The sequence below is a fragment of the Canis aureus genome, chromosome 4, assembly GCF_053574225.1.
Source record: "Canis aureus isolate CA01 chromosome 4, VMU_Caureus_v.1.0, whole genome shotgun sequence".
In the NCBI taxonomy this organism is placed as follows: domain Eukaryota; kingdom Metazoa; phylum Chordata; class Mammalia; order Carnivora; family Canidae; genus Canis; species Canis aureus.
The window spans coordinates 11434397-11454786 of record NC_135614.1 but is presented as its reverse complement, the minus strand read 5'-3'; the positions used below and the strand labels follow the sequence as shown (position 1 = coordinate 11454786).

The 20390-nt window shown below is 41.2% G+C and overlaps 1 long non-coding RNA gene and 1 other non-coding gene across 2 annotated transcripts in view; both read right to left on the bottom strand.

The window, feature by feature from the left end:
* Positions 1-2849: 2849 nt before the first annotated feature.
* LOC144312190 (uncharacterized) overlaps positions 2850-20390 on the bottom strand; it is a 35660-nt gene continuing 18119 nt past the window's right edge. Inside the window, exon 3 of the long non-coding RNA XR_013377631.1 lies at positions 2850-7958. This is a non-coding gene — a long non-coding RNA (uncharacterized LOC144312190). The remainder of the gene's footprint in view (positions 7959-20390) is intronic.
* Positions 13551-13657, bottom strand: LOC144313147 (U6 spliceosomal RNA). The gene has a single exon (XR_013378873.1). It is a non-coding gene; the product is annotated as a U6 spliceosomal RNA (small nuclear RNA).

Genomic DNA, 20390 nt, shown 5'->3' with positions numbered 1-20390 from the left:
CTTACAAACGTGCAAATGTTATGCTTATGGGAGAAGCTTCAGCCTCACTCCCTTTAAGACTGAAAGTAAGACAGTGCTTTCCCATCACCAGCGTTTAACCCAGTCCTAGAGGTCTCAGCCAACAGGAAATTTATTTTTTTAAGATTTTATTTATTTATTTGACAGAGCGAGAGAGATCACAAGCAGAGGGAGCCGCAGGCAGAGGGAGAGGGAGAAGCAGGCTCAGGGAACCTGATGCAGGGCTTAATCCCAGGCCCCTGAGATCATGACCTGAGCCAAAGGCAGACATTTGACCAACTGAGCCACCCAGGTACCCCAAGAAATTTCTTTAAAAAGATGAATATCATAAAATTTGGAAGGAAAAAGAAAAATGTATCATTATTTGCAGAGAATGGAATCATCTATACTAAGGAACCAAATGGATTTCATAAAAATTCCCAGAGACAAGAAAAACTAACTAAATCACTATAGCATTTCTCTTTATCACCAAAAATCAACAAGAGAATATTAATAATAAATGATTAACAGTAGTAGCAAAAATTGTATCAAAGAATGAACTTAAAGAATATCTCAGACTTCTGTGAAAAACAAAACTCTTTTAAAGGACATTTTAACAGAGCTGAAAAAATAGGGTAATATTCCATGATCTCAGTTGGGTTAACATCATATTTTAAAGATACCTTTTTTCTCCCAAATAAATGTGTAAATTCAATGCTACACCAGTAAAAATGATAGCTGAACCTTATGAGGAATTTGATAAACACATTCTAAAATGTTTATGAAAGAATAATATCTATATATAGCTAAATCTATATTGAAAAAGAAGAGAAAAAAAACGTAACTAGATATTACTACCATCTCTAAAGCCCCACTAATATGTCCACATGACAACAGCTCAACAGCAGTAATGGTGATAAACATGACTGAGAACTCCACCAGCCCAAGTGTGTTTGAGGCTGTGATGAAGGTGAACTATAATCACTGAAGCCAGGACATCCCGGGATGGGCTTAGGAAACTGACTCCAAAAAATAAAGCTGGATGCTTTCCTAAAGCCATATGAAATGGTAGAAACCAGATGGTTCAACATCCCAATGTAGAAAGTAAGGCTGTAAGTTTTATAGAAGATAATGTAGAAAAAAAAACTTGTTCACTAGGAATGGAGAATAACTTAAACAGAATCCCAAAAAGCACAAAACATGAATTAAAATATTGACAAATATGATTGCATCAAATTTTAGGAGTTCTGTTCAACTAAGAACTCCAGAGCAGGGGCACCTGGGTGGCTCAGTGGTTGAGCATCTGCTTTTGGCTCAGATCATGATCCCAGAGTCCTAGGATCTCCCTGTAGGGAGCCTGCTTCTCCCTCTGCTTATGTCTCTGCCTCTCTCTCTGTGACTCTCATGAATAAATAAAATCTTAAAAAAAAAAAAAAAAAAACTCCAGAGCAAAGTTAATATTTTGTATTTATTTAACAAATACTCCTATACAACATACTATGTGCCAGCACTGATCTAGGTGCTTCAAAATACTGACTGATCTCATGTTCTTAGAAGCCCTATGATATGGGTACTATTTTTATCCCCATTCTACAGATAAGGTGCTGAGCTGCACAGAAGTTAACATACTCAGGATCACATAGTTAATAGTTAATGGCCCTAGCCAGAAAGCAAACCCAGATTGTCTAGATGCAAACATCTAGAGCCATGTTCTTGCTTTTTCTTCTTCATTTTTTTTATAGGTAAGCTCTATACCCAATGTGGGGCTTGAACTCACAACCCCAAGATCATTTTACCAACTGAGCCAGCCAGGCCGCTGGGAGCCACATTCTACTTTGCCACACAGCCACTCCACAGAGTGGTGCTACTTGTTAAAGTGTGTCTAAAATGTGTCTAAAAACAAAGGACTGATATTTAGAATATATAAGGAATTCCTACAAACCAGCAAGCATAGAACAAGGAAGCCAAACAGAAAAATAGCGTGTATGCCAAGTATAGAAATAGGCAATTCACAGAAAAGGACATCCAAAAGGACTGACAAGCACATGGGTGAGATATTCAAATTCATTATTATCAGAAAAATGAAAGTAAACAACAAAATATCACATAATACCTCTTAATTTGGCAACAACTGAAAGGCTGGGCAGTGTTAAGTGCCCTGCTGTAAACTGGTGCGGCCATGTGGCCAACAACCTGATGGTTGCTATTCCATGTAGGTATATGGACACTTAGGACCCACCATCCAGCTCCTGAGTAGTTCTGTCTTAGCTCATTTGCATTGCTAGAACAGAGTACCATAAACCAGGTGGCTTATAAACAACAAAAATTTATTTCTCACAATAAGGAGGCTGGGAAGTCCAAAATGAGGGCACGAGCAGGTTTAGTGGCTGGGGAGAGGCCACTTCTGGTTCATGGGTGGCTGTCCTCAAGTGGCACAAGGGTTCAGAGAACTCTGGAGAGTGTCTTTCCTAAGGGTACTTTCCCCATTCATACAGGTTCTGCCCTTGTGATCTAATCCCCTCCCAGAGGCCCTTCTCCCTAATCACATTGGGGTTAGGATCTGAACATGTGAATTTCAGAACACAAATATTCAGTCTATAGCAAGTACTCATAGATGTCCTAGAAGGGGATGAAGGCGATGAATACATGGATGTTTGTCTCCGTTTGTTGTGGTGTTGTGGAAGTAGGGTGATCTAAGCACCCATTTCCAGATGAAGCAACATACCCATGAGGTAGACAGGCACTGTGGAATCCTATGCAGCTGTGAGAAACACACACCAGATGTACACACAGCAGTACAGACAGATCTCAAAAACATAGTGTTGAGTGAAAAACGGAAACAGAATTAGATCTAGAGCACATTACCATTTATTTAAATTTTAAAAACACATGCATACAAAACTACACCACATTTTATAAATTACATTTATACATAGTTTATGCACGAACTGTATTTGGATAAACTGTATGTTTATAAACAAAAAAGCAGATATAGATACAGATCCAAAATGGGGAAGGGTTGCCTATGAAAGAAAGAAAATGGTAATGGGAAACGCCTATAAAAAGAAATGAATAATGAAAATTAGAAACCAGAGTAGGATCTTGTACAGACAATGAGGATAATGTGCCCTGAGCCAAGAAGTGTTATTAACTCAGCCCTCCATGTCTGGGGTTAAAAACAAAGTCCAAAATTATGAAATCCAGTTAGGGACTGATCATTTGTTTTACACAATGGATTCATCCATCATAGGATCACAAGTTTTCCTTATCTACTTAGATTAGTTTGTTTTAAAAATTAGGTTTCCAATAAAACTATTAAGTAATACATTTGTTAAATGGGCATGCCTCTAGGGAGGCTTGGGTTTTTTCTTTTTGAAAAACAATTATATATATCAGACTTGCTTGCTATCTTTGTCTTAAAAAGTTATTTTGGTCTAATGTTTAGAGTAGTTGGTTTCCAAAGTAGGGTGCATGTACCTTAAAACTAGTCACAACAATCTACTAGGGGATGGAAACAAATGTTAGAAATTTAATTTTTATCTTACAAAATGAGGAGATTGTTTTGTGCTATTTACTCCATGATTGAAGTTGCAACTTTTGCTTTTTCTACATATCAGACTGTCCCAGGTTGGAAGCAATGCACAGGTATCCTGAGGGACCCTGGAAGAGGTGGCATGGGGTTCTCATTCACTCATTTCTTCCTGCAGTGGCTGCTGCGTGGTGCAGTGACATGTGCCCCATTAGGTTGTCTAGTTTGAACTAGATTAACTCTTACAAAACGACCTTAAAAGATTCCTGCAAGAAAACGACAGAGTGAAGATAAAATTAATCATTTAAGCCTAGTGAACTACCAGAAAATGGCAGAGATGATCCTTTTCCCATCCCTGATACAAACTCTCTATCAGTCACATTCACAAGTAAAAACATGGACAATCTAATCAGACCTGATGGATAATCAGCCACAAATATTACAATAATCAAGAAGATGATTTGAAGAATGAATTTATGGCTACTCTTAATCTCCTCAAAGTGTATATTATGTCAAGATCCTGGCTAATGATAATGAAATCATTATTAGGAGTGAGACATTTAAAATCTAAACAAGAATATAGATGCGAGGACAGACCTGTATCCGTTCTTCAGTGATGTTTAAAAGTGAGGGAATAGGGATCCCTGGGTGGCGCAGTGGTTTAGCGCCTGCCTTTGGCCCGCCCGGGGCGCGATCCTGGAGACCTAGGATTGAATCCCATGTTGGGCTCCTGGTGCATGGAGCCTGCTTCTCCCTCTGCCTATGTCTCTGCCTCTCTCTCTCTCTCTCTGTGTGACTATCATAAATTAAAAAAAAAAAAAAAAGTGAGGAAATATTTCATCCACCACCTTTGAAAAGCTCACTAAATGATAAATTTTAAAATTCTTTTCAATTCTTCTAATTTCATAACAGTAGACTAACAAAATCATTGTTTTGGGAAACACATATTTTTTTTTTGTCCTGCTGGGGGAAGAATGACTGAAATAAAAGATATGAAAAACAATAGCAACAAACTAAAATGTAACCCTTTGTTAGCAGATACTACTGAAAGACACAAGTTCAAATCTTGTTGAGCATTTGAAGAAGTAAGCATCAAAGCAAATTAATTCATTGAGGAAGTTTATTATACAATTAGATGAAAAGACAGATGTCCCTAACATGGTTTGGCTGATAGTTAGTATTTATTAGAGTCTGAATCAATAATGCAATGTGTCTTAAAAAGGCTTTTTTTATGAGCTGCTAAAAGATGCCCTGGAGATGTACTCAGCATTAAATGATACTTCAATAAAAATAAAGTCTATGGGAAGACTAAAACTCTGCTATAACCAGGATTCTCATATATATGAGAATATATATATATATATATATATATATATATGAGAAATTCCAGAATTTCATAAAGCACCTCACTTGAACTTCATTTGCAGACAAGTTACTCTGGCATAACAGTGGATGTCACAATGCAACAATAAGTGCTGCTAGATGTCTCCAATGTGTTTAGTTTTATAAAAACAAAACCTTTAAACTTTTATTAAGAGTGATCATGAAACTCTGTACCATAATGGTTGCCTCATGGCAAGATACTTAAAAGACTTATCAATCCAATTGTTCTTCTTATACAAGGTACTCCAAGTTGGCTGACATTTTCTGTGATGACAAGAGGGACTCAGCAGTTTGTTTGCCAGCAGATTTTATTAAGATTATGTAAATAAATTTTTAAAACACACTTACTCTTCAAGATAAAAGAAAAGTTATAACCAAGAGTGGGAAAAGAACTCTTTTAGAAACAAAGTTGTGTGTTGGAGAAGGCATTTTTAAAACCAGTCACAAAATGTTTACATCATTATGTGACTTCCTTCCTAAAACCACCTAAGTGTGACACCTACAGAAACCCTGGTATCTATACATTTTTAAAACTTAGAAACATTAAAAAAATGAAAAGACAGCCCAAAGGATGGGAGAAAATATTTGTAAATCACATATATAATATCATATAACACACAACGAACACTTATAATGCAATAATAAAAAGACAAACAACCCAACTTAATAGGGTTTTCTCTAAAGAAGATACACAAATGCCCAATAAGTACCTGAAAAGATGTTCAACATCATTAGACATTAAGGAAACGCAAATCAAAACCACAATGAGATACCACTTCACATTCACTAGGTAGCTATAATAAAAAAGACAGATAATAACAATCATTACAAAAACAAACAAACAAAAGCAAAACCTATAGCAAAATTGGACTTCTCAAGTGTTACTGATAGGAAGATAAAATGGTGCAGCCACTTTGCAAAACAATCCACCAGTTTCTCAAAAGGTAAACACAGTTACCATATGACCCCACAGTTCCACTGCTAGGTATGAGAAATGAGAACATATGTCCACACAAAAGTTTGTACATGAATGTTCACAGTAGAATTATTCATAATAACCAGAAGTGAAAACAACCCAAATGTCCATTAGCTGATAATAGATTTTTAAAATGTGATACATGCATATAAAAGAATATTATTTGGCCATACAAAGGAATGAAGTACTGACACATGCCATGACATTGATGAACCTTGAAAATAATATGCTGAGTGAAAGAAACTAGTCACAAAAGACCACACACTGAATGATTCCATTTATATGGAATGTCCAGGGAAGGCAGTCCATAGGGATAGAAAGTAGGTTAGTGGTTGTCTAGAGCTAAAGGGAAGGGAAAAATGAGGGGGGACTGTAACGGGGTTAGCATTTCTTTTTATGGTGATGAAAATGTTCTAAAATCGACTGTGGTGATAGATGCACAACTCTGTGGATATACAAAAGCCATTAAATTGGGCACTTTACATGGGTAAATTATATGGTATGTGAATTATATCTCAATAAAGCTGATACCAAAAAATCCTTAAAAACAGACCTTTCCAAAATGTTTTTTAAATCTCCAAACAATGCATATATAAAGGCAATCCAATTCATTTTAAGAACTTCACTGATTAATGCAAGAAAGGTAGAAATGTAGTTACTAAGTTTTAATAAAGAACTTTGCATAATCAGTAGATACAACTGAAAAATGAGTAATGACACTCAGTGAAGGCCTAGAATGTGCCACCTCGTATGGGCAGCTTCCACTTGGACCCAGTGTATCTTCTTTAGCGGCAGCAGCCATTAATCCATGTATCTAAATAAACTGGGTTTATCACAGGCCTTAGAATCACTACATCACTCAGAGTTGAGCCAAGATGTTAAAAGAAAATAGAGAATATGTAAATATTTTTCCCCACTGAGAGAAAATGATTTTTGGACTCTTTAATAAGTAATAAACAAATGTTAACTCAAAATATTACTTGTATATCACTTTGATCTTTATTTTGTGTATATTTTTAATATACAAATTATATTAACACAGTTGTACAATAGATTAAATAAAATAAATAACTCACAATTGAGAGTGTAAGCCCAAAACCTTTCCACTGACATGATCAGAGAACATAAGGACCAAGGCTGGAGCGGGGAGTTGAAAGCTGGGAACATCCCATCTTTCCCCCACCCTGCTACATAATTTTGAGCAAGGGATGCAACTGTGGGTGGCCAAGCCACAGTCAGCCACCCCGAGAGGAAGGAGGTCCTTGCCTGCAAGGCTCCAAGGAGCCTGAACCTGGAACAGAGGACAAGGAAGTACAAGGTGGACACCCATTTGCCCTCATGGCCTCACAGCTTCTGCTGCTCTGTCCAGGTCTGCCTGTTTCCCACCAGCTGGCCAGTCCTACCGTCTCCCCAGCTTAGATGATTCGGGCCTAGACTGCTTGGTGTGGCCGCCTGCCCCTGCTCTTCTGGGCAGAACCTCAAAGCCAGCCTCTGGGTCAGGTAAACACACACACCAACCTAGCCTGGAACTGCTTCCTTCCCAAGCAGGGTTAGAGCAGGGAGGAGGGGTGACACTGCTTATAGCAGGCACCATGCCTGATAGGTCTCCTACAGTAGACAAAATAAGAAATGCTAGAATTGGCAGGGTCCCCTGAACAGGCCATCTTCTCCATCCTGCTTTCTGCAGCCAGAGATATCAACTCTGCCCATTTAGGGGCCTCAAGGTCCCACTAGGTGGGAGTCAGAGGCCTAGATTTTCATCCAGCTCTGCACAAGGAGCCTGGCCTCTGCAGTTCTGTGCATACAGCACATAGGCACTTTGCAGGTCCTTGCAGGGATGAAGAGAGAGTATCATGAGGTAAATATGAATATTCCAGAAAGAAGGATGACAATACATGTGAGTACATCAGATGACGAGCCCAACAACCAAGTTGAGACTTCTTAGTGACCTTTCTGAGAAGTTCCTTCTGTTTGGGCTGCAATGGAAAAGCATCCAGGAGCACCTCTTCCTTCCTGAGCAGAGGGGTCCTTGAATGTTGTCTCCGATATTACAGGATAGGTATTCCTGACACCCTGGGAACACACACAACATAGACTCACTGATTACTTGGAGCTGGAAGGAAACCCAGCTACTACTAGCCAGTCCTAACTCCCATTTTACATGCAAGCGCAGAGGCACCCAAGAGTGGGGAGTGACATGTCTAAGCTCATACAGATACATAGGCACAAATGCATTTCTCATGATACAAGCCAGTGTTCCTGAGGTGGCCTGCAATTAAGAATTATGGAAAAATAATAATAGCTCCCCCAAAAGCTTTCCACATATTATCTAGAGCAGTATTTTCAAACTGTAAGTCATGACTTGATTTTCCTGGAAAATCACTTTAGTAAATTGAAACCATGATAAAGTACAGACTAGGATAGGATCTATCAAATTATATCACTTAAGAATGAGGGTGAGTATTGTTGTCTGAAACGGTTTCATTTTTATAGGCAGACACATACACGTCTATCAGCACTGAGTATTTACCTACTGGTTTACTATAAAATGAATTTCTTACTGAGATCATCTTCAAAGAAGCATAAAAGTGGGGCAGCCCAGGTGGCTCAGCAGTTTAGCACCACCTTCAGCCCAGGGCGTGATCCTGGAGACCTGGGATCGAGTCCCACGTCAGGCTCCCTGCATGGAGCCTATTTCTCCCCTCTGCCTGTGTCTCTGCCTTTCTCTCTCTCTCTCTCTCTCTCTCTGTGTGTGTGTTTCTCATGAATAAATAAATAAAATCTTTAAAAAAAAAAAAAAAAGCAGGGGATCCCTGGGTGGCTCAGCGGTTTAGTCCCTGCCTTTGGCCCAGGGCGTGATCCTGGAGTCCTGGGATCGAGTCCCACATCGGGCTCCCAGCATGGAGCCTGCTTCTCCCTCTGCCTGTGTCTCTGCCTCTCTCTCTCTCTCTCTCTCTCATGAATAAATAAATAAAATCTTAAAAAAAAAAATAGCACAAAAGCCAGTGATCTGAGGATAAACTATTCAAAAAAGCAACATGATGGAAAGACAACTTCCTTATGCACACACAAAGGGGATAGTACTTAGGAATAGCCCAGCAGGGGTCACTGGAATTACCTGAGCAGTTGATCAGGTCAGTTGATCATAAACTATCTGGTAGGCTATAGGCAGCTACAAAACCAGATGGCCCACTTTTTCACATCCCAGGCCACATCTTGCTGTCTCAAGTGAGATCATGACAGCAGTGCCCCTCAGGATGGGCCAGGCCAGCTCCACCCAGCTCACATTCTTCTGCCCAGCGTGCTCCAACTGTTGCTCAACCTCACCAGAACCATAAGGATGTGAGAGGCCATGGTCCCCTGTGCCTCTTAACAGTAGGGAATGTACTACCTGGATATTTGCAAGGTCTGCTACTTTTCCAGAGGTCACCCTTTTTACACATGATAAAAGGGTCAGTATCCAGTATCCTCCTGTCTGGATGCAATGGGCTGTGGGCAACAAGGGTGTTGAGCAATGTTATGGGTCACACCCCATCACACAAACTGCAAGAGATCTTCTGTAAAGGGAATTGGTACAAATATTTCTTGAAGTAAATGATCCATTGGCAAGGGTTTGACAGTTAGTTGAGGAATTTAAGAACTGACCTTACAATTCAGAGTACAAACCTAGGAGAGCCCTTCTAGATCATCTAGTCCAAAAGTCACAAATGTTGTCTGTAAAGGGCCAGAGAGTCAATGTGTCCACTTTGTAGACCATACAGTCCCTGTCACAACTCAGCTCCACTGTGGTACAGCAAGAGCCTCAAAGACAGGAGGTAGTGAGAGGGTGTGGCTGTGCCCATAAAGCCATATCCACAGGGACAGGCAAGGGCCACGTGACACTAGCCACAGTTGGCTGACCCTGTTCTAGTCCAATCCCCTCTTTTTATGGAATTAGAAACTGCAACCTGGAGGAGGGAGTCAGTCCTGGCCAGATAAGGACTTGCTACCTGGAGACAGCCTACACAGTTTTTTTTTTACCAAGTAAAGTCATGCTCTTGAGACATGGAATGCCTGGCTCTTTCTTGCCCAAGAGGAAATCTTGGATTAGATTTAAGATTAAAGCACTGGGACCAAAAGTCAGGCAGACTTAAGTTCAAATTCAGGCATTGCCCTAAAATTACCTAAGTTTTCTAAACATTAATCTTTCTCATTAGAAAGTAAACAATAAAACTGCATTCAGCTAGGATTGTCCTGAACTATGTAAAGATAATGATGAACAAGGTGAATATATAGGGGTAGATGTGAGCATGTTGAGGTGAAGGTGAACAGGATGAACTACTTAGGCAAAGGTAACAAGGAGAGGTATGTAAAAAGCCTAGATGTAATGACTGTTCAGTAAATGCCAGCTGTCATCTCCCATCCCTCATCTGAATTCTCACACCTCTTGTCAAGCTCCCTGATAATCCACCCCCTACCTTACTTAAAAGGACCAAAGATAATATAGGTGAACTTTGAAAACTATAAGATGAGTGAGATGGCATGATACCCTTCTAGATCTAATCCACTCCTTTTTCCCATTCAGATGTCTCTTTCCATGAATATAGTACACTCATCTCCACCTACATTCATCTGTCACCTATTTATGGAGTACATTTAGGACCAAAACTACTAAGCAAGTTGTCATACATATGTTCTCATCATATGATTCCAGTCACTTTCAAAGGCATCATCTAGTCTCTTTACATACTCAAATCCTATGTCTGCTTCCTGAATCAAGTATTATTTTCTCCAGGATGGTGCCCTTGTCCTACTGTCTCCTGATCCTCAGCACCATTCTCACCTCTGATCATTCCTATATCACAGGGACTGAAATCCTGGAAATTACATCTTATTCTCTCAACCAGGGAAGCTTCTGGTCTAGCTTATGCCATTATGCCACTGGAAGATGAAATCTGGAAGATGGAAGAGAAAGGATGAAGTATTGTTCTTCTCTAATAGCAGTGAATAGGTGTATGACCAGACAGCAGACACAGGTTTCATGGTATTTAGGCAAGCTCCCAGAAATCACCTGCTTTAATTCAGCAGGTAGTGGATTTCCCAGTGGTGACCTCCTACAATTCCAGCACTTTCTAATTTTTCTCAAATCCAGGAGTGTTTCTCCTTTGTACCCTCAACCCTGCCAACAATTTTATGAGCATATAATTCCTCATATTATATCTTTTTCTATTAAAATATAGAGTAGTTTTAGAGATTTTATTTATTTATTCATGAGAGACACAGAGAAAGAGAAAGAGAAAGAGAAAGAGAAAGAGAAAGAGAAAGAGAAAGAGAAAGAGAAAGAGACACAGGCAGAGGGAGAAGCAAGCTCCAAGCAGGGAGCCTGATGTGGGACTCGATCCCAGGTCTTCAGGATCAGGGGCCCCGTTGAGCCACCGGGGCTGCCCCAGAATAGTTTTAGACCAAACTTTGACTGGTACAGTCATTGGAGCCTTGAAATGAGTCTTCACCATGAAAATTAAATATGGAATTAGCTTGCTTAACAGCTGTGTGGCAGGCATGCAGAAACCAGGATCAGAGTCTAGAAAAATGGCACCCCATATTCTGTGGTGGTAAAGCACTTGGTAAAACTGCCACCTGCAATAACTTGGAAACCACCTGCCTACCAACCAGAGGGCTTCAGGGTAACTAATTGGAAAGAACCAGTGTGGTTGTGCTCGCTTCAGCAGCACATGTACTAAAAATTGGAAAGAACCAGTAAGGTAGAGTGCATCGGCCACTACTGGCTTTTTCTGGGCGAGATATATAAGATAAGAGACCAAGAGAGACCTGACCAATGAGTAAGCAGAATGAAAGGAAATATAGTCTGGAAATTTGGGTGTTGAAAGGTTGGAAAACCCAACTATTTCTAACGTCAGAAGTCCAGTAAACTTCTCAGCTGAATAATTCAGTCTTTCACCAATGATCACATTAAGGGTATTGTTTCCCTAATAATTTTCTTGAATAATAACAAAATGGCCACCATTAAGTTGATAAGAAAGAGGAATGATTATTGTGAAAAATAATTAGTAAAAATAATAATGGAGGAAAAAAGAAAAATAATAGTAGTAATAATGTCTAGGAAATATGCTCTGGATGTGTTACTAACACAGAACTAATATGGAAACAATGGACTTGGGTATTCTTCCAGAAGGCAGAATCATGGTTGTGATGGTTTTAAATGTCTAAACTTGCTTCTAACAAATAGAATAAGGTGATGGAATAATGTATGACTTTTGAAATAAAGCATTTTAAAAAGGCATTGTGGCTTCCTTCTTTCTCTCTTAGATAGCTCGCTCTAGGAAGCTAGCTGCCATGTAGCAGTTCGTAGTCCTACGAACTGTATCATGAGCAACTGAGACTGCTCATCAACAGCCAGAGAGGAACTGAGGCCTCAAACCTACGGTTGTGTGGGTTAGCAACTCCTCCAGCCTTAGTCAAGCCTTCAGATGACAACAGCCCCAGTCAACATACTAACTGAAACCTTAGGGGAGACCCTGAGCCAGAACTACTCATGAAAGCTACTTCTAGATTCCTGACCCTCAGAAACTACAATATAAGTAAGCATTTATTGCTTTCAGTTGTAAATGTTAAGATATTTTGCTATGCAGCAATAGATAACTAATACAATGATCAAATCAAAAGGGGGGAGGGGCTCTTCACAATCTGTCCACTAAGAGTTTAAAACTACTGTAAGCCTACTGCTTTTCAATTTGTGTCCAGTTCTAGACAAACTTGGCAAATATGAACTTCTACTGTGATTATCCTGTTTTTGTTCTACCCTTCATGTTCAGTTTATGAGGATGTGGAAAGACATGTATTTTAGTCTTTAGGGCATTAGACCATAAGCAGCTACATGCAGACTGGTGGGGAGGACTGCACATCATTTGTGTGTGATCATTAAACTGGATGCAGAGACTGGATGGGATTATGGGATGTGCTTCTTTTAGGGAGAAATAAATGTGGGAGAAAGATAAAACAGGTATTTAATGACCAGAAGGATAGACTATGGCAAACACATTAATACTATGTATTTCCCAAATCCCATTTTTCTTCTCATCTCAGACACATAGCTGAGTTCTATTTCCTAGTCTCTCTGTAGTTAGTAGGGCTAAACAGTTCTGACTAAGGGAACATGGGTAGAAATGTCCATAGCACTTCCAGGTCTGGCCCCTAAAAAGTCTTCTGAGCCATTATTCTTGCTTCATTTCCTCACTAGCTGTCCATATGCAGTGCATCCAGTGGAGGACTCAAAGGCCCAGGTTATTGCAAATCTTCTACAGGGAAGCAACCTGGGTCCCTGCACGTATCATGTACATGCATGTACACGTACTCACACACACATTCACATACACACTTGACCACCAAGTAAGATAGAAATAATTTTTTTTCTTTTTTAAGTTTTATTTAAAATCAATTATTAACATATAGTGGTGTATTATTAGTTTCAGAGGTAGAGTTCAGTGATTCATCAGTTGCATATAATATCCAGTATTCATTACATCAAGTGCCTTCCTTTATGCCCATCACCCAATTACTCCATCCTCCCACCCACCTCCCCTCCAGCAACCCTCAGTTTGTTTCCTATAGTTAAGAGTCTCTTATGGTTTTTATCCCTCTCTGATTTCATCTTATTTTGCTTTTCCCTCCTTTCTCCTATGTTTCATAAATTTGCATGTCATCCTTGCACAGAGACCATGCTAATCTTCTCTGTATCATTCCAATTTTAGTATATGTGCTGCCAAAGTGAGCACTAGAAATAAGTTTTTATTTGAGTATTTGTTATAGCAGTTACCTGCCATTACTAAAACAATTTAACTCCTCTGTTCTGAACTGCAATTTTACCAAGAGCTGGTGCCAAACTATTTCACAATTATATACGCAGGCAACCCTTGAGTTACAGCAATCCATATTTACAATTCTCTGACAACCACCCTATGATATTAGCTATGGTATGGTAAAACCAGAAGAATATAAAACCAGATATCCCAGGAGGGCTTTTGTCATGGCCTGACACTGCCCTCTCCTTTAGTGGTTAAGAGCATAGACTCAAATTACTTAATTTAGTTCTCATATCATCCATGTAAGAAATGAGTTATTATCAACAGTTTGCTACATCTGAGAAAGTCAAGACACTAGGAGGCCTGGAGACTTGCCCAAAGTCATACAGTATTTCTATCCAGCTCTTCTGACTTCAAATCCGGTGGTCTCTCCCACATATCATAATGCAAGGGAAAAAGAAAGCCCATCTGTGGCCTTGGGGTTCTCTATCTCTCTCTGCAAGTTTTATTGCCATATGACTTCAAACATGTAAAAATAACAGACAAGATAAGCACACATCACTCTTCTTCCCAGTTCTAACAAGACCCTTCCCAGACACAGATGATTCCATTCCCAGCTGGAAATGCTTTCCTGGAGCAGGAATTTGAATTTCCCGTGGGAACAGATACTCCTACCCCATCCTTCTATGTGTAGAATCTACAGGGCTCTTCCCATCCCTGTTAGGCCAAGGAGAGGTACCACTACAACATTCCTCTGGGGAGAAGAACCTTCAAACTGCAGTAATCTGGACTTTATCTGCTTTGAGAGGTTAATACAGACCTAAACCTCCAGTCACTAAGCAAATGAGCCAACTGTTAAAATTGTCTTTCCCAGTTCCTGATCCAATAGAACATATCTGTCCTGCAGTGACACTAGAATTACCACAAAGTTGGAACAGGATTCGCAGGGAAACTCAATTACAGATTGCAGAAGCTGTAGTATTCATTAACAGGTCTTGTCAGTGGCCCTAATAGTGCAAATACATGCACCCCTCATCTGGGTACAAGGGACACCAAACATGTGCCTTCTGAAACAGAAGGATGCTAGAAGCTGGATAAAGCATCATTCCAACAAAAAGCAGTTTTTACACCTGCCAGCAGCCAGAGATTGGATCTCGGAGGCCAGACAACCAATGAGCTTTTGCCTCCATGATGTAATGCTTCCAACGTGGAATCTTACTGGGTGAAGGACTTGTCACTCACTCATCAAAGTTTACAGGGATGAAATCTGTGGAATCCAGGGTTTTCTCTCATAGTGAGAGGCTCAGTGAAGCTCTGGTTGAACTCTTGCTGTTTTTCTCTCCTACAATTCACTTCTGAAATTGTAGATTTCTTGGGCTTCTGTGCATTTTAGGTTGTTTAGCATAAAAAGCCCTTTGGTTAATAGACTTTCCAAAGCCATAAATATTTTCTGGACATTGATGCTCCATACTTTTCAGAATGCTGCTATTATTTTTATCACTTCCACTTTATCCTTGGAAACAGTTGGGAGTAGAAAAATATCCCAATTGCAGTGATTCTAGAGGTGAGAACTGTTGAACCCAGGATACAGATTTTATTTTTTTTTTTTTTTTTTTTTTTAAGGTATTTATTTATTTATTTATGATAGTCACAGAGAGAGAGAGAAAGGCAGAGACACAGGCAGAGGGAGAAGCAGGCTCCATGCACCGGGAGCCCGATGTGGGATTCAATCCCGGGTCTCCAGGATCACACCCTGGGCCAAAGGCAGGCGCCAAACCGCTGCGCCACCCAGGGATCCCCAGGATACAGATTTTTAAACCAGAAAGGAAAGAAAGGAGTCATAAGTCTGAGTGTGGCTCTGGAAATATTTTCTGGGCTGTCAATCAAACCACTCCCACCTACACATGTCCCATTTCTCATTGTGCATTAACTCAGCAGCTTGCTGCCACACCCAGGCCTGTGCTGGTCAAGGGCCTGTGTGCAGTACAGTGTGGTAGGAGATTGAGCCCGCTGGGCTGGTCTCCAATCCCAGAGGCCACATGACCTTGAGTAAGTCCGTATGTCAGTGTGAGCTTCAGCTTCTACACTGTAAAGTGAGCCTACCAATGTCTCTCTGGCAGAGGGGTTGTCAGGATTAGAGGAGGGCATGCACATGAGTCCCTGGCACAAAGCTTGTGTTCAGAAAATAGTAGAATAGCGGCTTCAAAAGGTGTCTGTCCCAGCAATGGGCTTCAGGAGGGCTGGGAGTTCTAGTCAGTGATAAGGCATCAGGGAGCATCCACAGAAGGCGGGGACAAGGCAACTTCCTGGTGCTGACCAGGTAGCCTCATGCAGATTGAAGACCATTTTTCCAAGAACACAGGCTCAGCATTGCCCATGTGAAGTTCCACAGTGTCCCCAAAGCAGAGGAGCCCCACCAGCATGGCAGTCACACTTTCCACGAAGGTCGTATGTGGAACCAACTACTTTCCAACCAGGAATATGTCCACAGGAACTTCACTGAACCAGATTGCCTTGTACTTGAGACATCTCCAGGCACATGTAGGGGATGCCTATGCATTGAGAAAAGTGGGAAAGGAGTAAAAGGAGAAAATATGCCTGATCTTCTATGACCAAAAACTATACTTCTTCAGTTTAGCATGGTTTTATTTTTTTTTATTTTTATTTTTTTAAAGGTTTTATTTATCCACTCATGAGAGAGACACAGAGGGAGAGAGAGGCAGAGACACAGGCAGAGGGAGAAGCAGGCTCCATGCAGGGAGCCCGATGTGGGACTCGATCCAGGGTCTCCAGGATCATGCCCCGGGCTGCAGGCGGCGCTAAACCGCTGCGCCACCGGGGCTGCCCTAGCATGGTTTTAGATCTCAATATTCAAAAGCACCAGGCAGATGAGGCCCGGAAGTATACATTCCTTACAATCTGAGGACAAATGGAGATAACAGTCTCAAGAGAAGTGGTGTGTAAGCCAGAAAGGTCCAGTCAAGGCCTCTGGGGAGAGAGAATGAGGCCAGTGGCAGGAGGGTACAAGTCCAGAGGGTGGGGAAGGAGACCTGAGATCAAAGACTGGCCCTAACCCTCCCCCATCCCTATCCCTCTGGCCTCCCTCCACACCCTCTACCCAGCCACTAAGACAGCTGCCCTGCCAGTCCTGTACCAGCTCATGCAAGGAAACAAAAAAAATGCCATGATCACAGAATCGCCTCAGAAACCGAAAACCCTGCCAGTTTTTTGCCCAGGGAAAAGTAGGGATTAGGTAGAGGGTTCAGCCCTGGCCTCTCCCCAGGCTACCATCAGTGAGCTTGTAAATACGACCAAACCCCACCTTGGGAGATACAAAGCATTAAGGGTGAAACCATGGCATGTCACGCTTAGGATCAGAAGCTCATCTGAAATTTTCAAGATGTTCTCCTTAATACAGTCATCTGGATGATATGGAGGAGCTTCGATAACTTCTCTGAGCGATAAAATTAGTCATGCTACACTGCAAGGCTGTTTCCAATTTACGCTGCTTACATTCAAGCTTTCCCAACATTTGGCACATGCATATTTTAGTGCCTTCTGCCTTTAACAATGTGTCTCTCATAGGCTTACTACTTGGGAGGCTCAGAAGAGACACAAAGACACAGGATCAGGAGCTCTCCTCCATCATAAAAGCCATAGCTGACTCCCTGCCATTCTGAGCATGCAAATTCTGCAATGGCCACCACCTTGAGCAATGGAACGGTTTTTTCTTTCACAAATGGGGACTCTGATATTTGGAGAGGACTTTCTCAAAGCTGCAAAAATACTAAGTGATGAAACCTAGATTTCAGTCTAGCCTGTCTGGCTCCAAAGCCAAGTGTTTTTCTCCTATGTAGTCACAAATTCAGAGGCACATCTATCATTTGCTACTTGACATTGTGTCAATCAGCCTCCATGCAGAGCTAGTGTCCCATTCCCAAGTCAGGTCAGACTGAGGACACTAAGCCACTCAGTCCCTCTTGCTTTGCAATGATAATGGGCAAATCACAAATTGCAAATTGGCTCCTCCTCCATGCTTCAGCACTGTTTTTGGGTAGGTCGTGGCCAGGCACCAAAAGGAAAAACAGCTAGGTGAGTCAACTGGCCGTTGAGGTGTCCTCTCCCCTCTGCTCCAGCAATAGGCGAGGAGCCCTTTAGATGGTCTGAAATGCCTGTCCTCTTCCTTTTCCTTCCAAACTTCTCTCTTGCCATTTTTTGGCTGAACCCCCTTGAGGTCTTCAAATTCATCTACCATAAGCCTCTCCTGGCTGTCTCTTGCAGTATTCAATGTGGCCAGACTCCTAAGTCTTATCCTATTTCTGAATTCCATAACTCAAAGATATGTGGATTACCTGAGAAAAGCCTTCCTCAGCACTTTATGGCAGAAGTAAGTGCCCACCATCTTCTCCTCCACTTTGATGAAATAAAGAGGATCAGAAAGTCAGGTCAGCATACTTAGAGACAGGACATAAGGATTCCCACAGGCCAGACCCCAGCAGCAGGGCAGATTTCCTCTGGGGACATCTGCCCCCAAACTCTCTGGACCCCGAGCAGCTCTCACCTGAACAATTTCTAGGAATGATCCTTGTGGATTCTGGTGAGAGGTCATAGACTCTCAAACAATAAAACTTCATCCCTCTGCTAAATATCATTCATGTGCTAAATGCTATACAGAACATACACTGACCTTCAGCTGTCCCAATATCTGAATTTCAAATGTCATCCACTGAGAACATGCAGATTGCTAAGCATCCACGGTAGGGCACTCTGTAGGCCCTTAACAGGTGAGCTCCCAAGTGGGCTAGCCCTATACTCACTGCAGGTCTTACCATGCAGCATGTCTCCCCTGACAATTGGCTGCAATCCTACTTCTCTTTCCAGGCCAGGGTGGAGAGTACTCTTGAAATGGACATTAGTCTCTGCTACAGAGAGAAACAGTATGATATCACTTCATGTTATGGTTTTTCCCAGGGTAGAGGGTTGTGCACTATGTACCATAAAAGAACTATTTTTCCCTTCCCATCTATTATAGGATTATTATAGAACCCTGCTCTTGGGATGCCTGAGTGGGTCAGTGTTTGAGCATCGGCCTTTGGCTCAGGGAGTGATCCCGGGGTCCTGGGATCAAGTCCCACATCAAGCTCCCTGCAGGGAGCCTGCTTCTCCCTCTGCCTATGTCTCTGCCTTTCTCTATGATGAATAAATAAAATCTTAAAAAAAAAAAAAAAAAAAAAGAACCCTGCTTCTGCCTTGTTAATTAGGCTCTATTTTTAAAGGATCTTTACTGCTGATGACAACTCAGACCAGCAGGTACTTGTAGTGTCAAAGGGTCTAGGGCAGGATTTTTTTTTTCCCTACAGAGAGGCTGCAACAATTTATTCCTACTAAATCACAGAAAATCATTGTTGCCTTCAAGGTATTGGATTGTAAATTTCACTTTTGTAAAGATATTTTTGTTACGTCTCATACAATTTTACACACAAGAACCCTAATTTATTAGCTCTCTCAACTCCCCAGCAACAAAGGTGACACATACCTGTCTTATGACTGCCTAGTGACAGTACAAATTAAGGGCAGAACCCAAAGAATATCTAAAGATCCCACCTCTTCATGAGTGAGTCCTTTCTAAAGACTTCTTCTTAAGTATGTAAGATTTTTCTATCACTTTCCAAATCTCTTGACTGTGTCCCAAAGATGAATTCAGCCCCTTCTTATTAAGAGAGGAAGGAAGAGAGGGAGGGAGACTAAGTGATATTTTCTTTCTCAGCAGCATGAGTATGAGCCACTCCTGAACATCATCAATTCCTCACTGTGGCTTAGGGACTTAGTGGCTTCTTGAATGGCAATTTTAGAGCTAGGTAAGAAAAAAGCAGGAAGGGGGTTGAATGACTACTGCAAGATCAGAAAGAAAAACAGTGGGTGAATCCAGAAATAAGTCCAGGAGTCCTACTTCAGGCCAAGTCATCTCTCCTTCCATCCAAGATAGATTTACCTAAAAGAGCTGACTTTGCCAAACATACCCAGAAATAGGCAGAGACTGCAGGCTGAGACTCATCACAAGGGATCTCTGAAGAGGACCTCTGGTCCTCTGATGTCATAGAGAACAACAAGCTCTTCATAGCTGAGCCATCACTCTGCATGACATCGCCACTTTGTAAGAATTTAAGAGCAGTTTATAGGGCTCTCCATTCCAAGACTCAGCTCTTGTTCCCTCAATGCCTCTTCCTTGTGGCTCCAAAGCTCCTACTGGGGCAAAATTAGTACAGACATTGCCTTCCCAGCAGCTTTGGGGTTATGTTTGCCAAGGAAGGGGTGGTATAAGTGTGCTTGGAGTCTGACCTTATGGCTTGAAGGTAAAACAGAGCATGCTGGTATAACCACAATAAATGAAGTGAAGAAAGGAGACTTGGCTTCCATTCTCAGCTGTAATTACACTGGAAACAATAGAGAGTTTTTATTATGATCCTGTGTCATTTCTTGGCCCTGTGATATATAGGTCTGGCAAGAAACCTGTTGGTCAGGAAAAGCAACTATGCTACTTAGAGTTTATTGGATCTAGCTCCCTTGTCCCCAGATCCTAGCTCTTTCACCTGAACTGAGCACCCTGCTTGAAATGTTTTATGGCAAATCCATTTAACAAGTCTAAGGGTCATCTAGGCAGAGAGGGCCCTAAGTAATTCATTTCTCTAACAAACATTTACTTAGG